The sequence below is a fragment of the Hippoglossus hippoglossus genome, chromosome 1 (assembly GCF_009819705.1).
Source record: "Hippoglossus hippoglossus isolate fHipHip1 chromosome 1, fHipHip1.pri, whole genome shotgun sequence".
NCBI lineage: Eukaryota > Metazoa > Chordata > Actinopteri > Pleuronectiformes > Pleuronectidae > Hippoglossus > Hippoglossus hippoglossus.
In genome coordinates, this window is record NC_047151.1 from 19,772,461 (window position 1) to 19,774,451 (window position 1,991).

Here is a 1,991-nt window from a genome sequence, read left to right on the forward strand (position 1 = left end):
ATAGTGCTATAAAAGACAAACCTCTTAAGCTCACCTACTTGGTTTGGAAAATGGTACTCATCATGCACTGCAGCTGATTGAGGGAATATGACAGTCTAAACTAGAGGGGCACTCAGAGGTAACATATCTCAGCGAAGGCTAACGGCCTATCTCACAATCACCTGACGGAGAAGAAACTGGCAACCAAGCCAAAGACCCATGTCAACCAACAAGGTAGAGATCTTACACAAATATAACAGGTTTGTTTTAACTGTTGTGACTTTGGAGAAGCAAACGTTATGACTTACTTGTCCAATAACGACATCACCAGGTCGGCATCCGTCCTGCATCCTTAGGCCTCTTTTAACACTCACCAACGAGTGAAATATGCTCCGATATTCACCCTTGTTCAATTTCGTACTTGGTAACTTTTCCTCTTCTTCGTTTCCTCTGAGAATGTCCTCTTCGGTATCTTCTGTGGCAATGCCATGATGTCCACACTAAGATTAGAAAGCTATTTGTCTTTAATAGCTAGCTGGTAGTGCTGGCTCAGGTTGTTGCTTGGTGACGTAGGCTATGCTGTAAAGCTGGTTGTAATGTTCCAGCAAGGTACACCAAAGTTACATAGTGCAGGTCCAGGCGTCCAGGAAGCGCTGTGGTATTTATCCAGATCTGCTGCCAAATTTAATAAGATCTTGCCTGTCATATCCCACCCCTCCACAAAACTTAATGGAAATTGGTTGAGGTGTTCTCGTAATCCTGCAACTAACAAACAAGCAGAGAAACAAATGCAAATGAAAACATAAACTCCATGGCGGAGGTAAAGAAACCTAAACCCTTCCAACAGCCTCCCTTTTGTGTGAGCGCTCAGAAATATCAGGCGACAAACTGCTTTTTGTGCTGAGCTCAAGTCTGCTGACCTATGATGATACATGATGTTTCTTGCTTTGACTGCAGACAGACAGAGAACAAAAGAATAAATATACAACACATTAAACGCACCACGAGGAGTAATGAAATGTCATAAATACATCACAGTCCTTATGGTACAGATGTATCCACAGAACATGTCGTTCCAATTTTAGCTCCATATGACCTTTGATGGCTGACTTACTTTCTGTGTTTTTTTGGTGGTTTTTGGCCGTTGAAACCATTGTGGCAATGACAAATAGAAACCAACTGTTATGTAAAGTTACATTAAAGCAGTCATCTAAACTCTATAGGATTAAATTCGCCCACACTGGACCTCACGCTCTATCAGTTATGGTATAGGAATGGATGGTAGTATTTAGCCAGTGGGACATCACTTCCATTCATGGCTGACTGGCTCACAGTGTGCACATGGGCATTGCTGCAAAAAGGAAATTAGAGGCCAAGTTAAAGCTGCAGGCACAGCCGAAGGTCCTATATGTGTGTATGTGCAGGTTACACTATGTGTGCGTTGTCTATTCAAGTGGAGGAATGGTTGGGAGGGGGAGTTTTTTTTTTTTTAAATGGCCAGAGAGAGGAAGGATGTCTCCAGCCTTGACTCTGGCGTCTCTTTATTGTTCATGAAAACAAAACAAAAAGAGAAGAGGACAAGAGGAGAGAGAGAGAAAGAAAAACGAGCACAAGGGAGCGGAAGAGATGAGGGAGGGAGGGCGAGAGGGAGGGTGAGGGAAGGCAGAAAGTTAGAGTCAGTCACTGACAACAATACAGTCTGCTCTGTGACAGAGACATGATGTCATGTTAGTTGAGTCCCTGGTGTGGGGGTGGGAGGACGAGCGAGCTGGGTGGGGCCAGTCCTCTGTCCTCCCTCTCCCCATGTGTCTCTTTTTTTTTGAATGAATGAATGCACCTTGGGAAGCATAATGGGCAAAGCTAGCAGCTCCACTTCCGCTCACCTGCCATTTGAAAGAGTGAGATTTCCAGGTCGTTCATTCAGGCTCCAGTCCCCACTGAGCACGCTGCTCAGAGAGTGAGGGAAGCCTGGTAAAGGATCGCCCTCAAGGGAGTGTGTGTGTGTGTGTGTG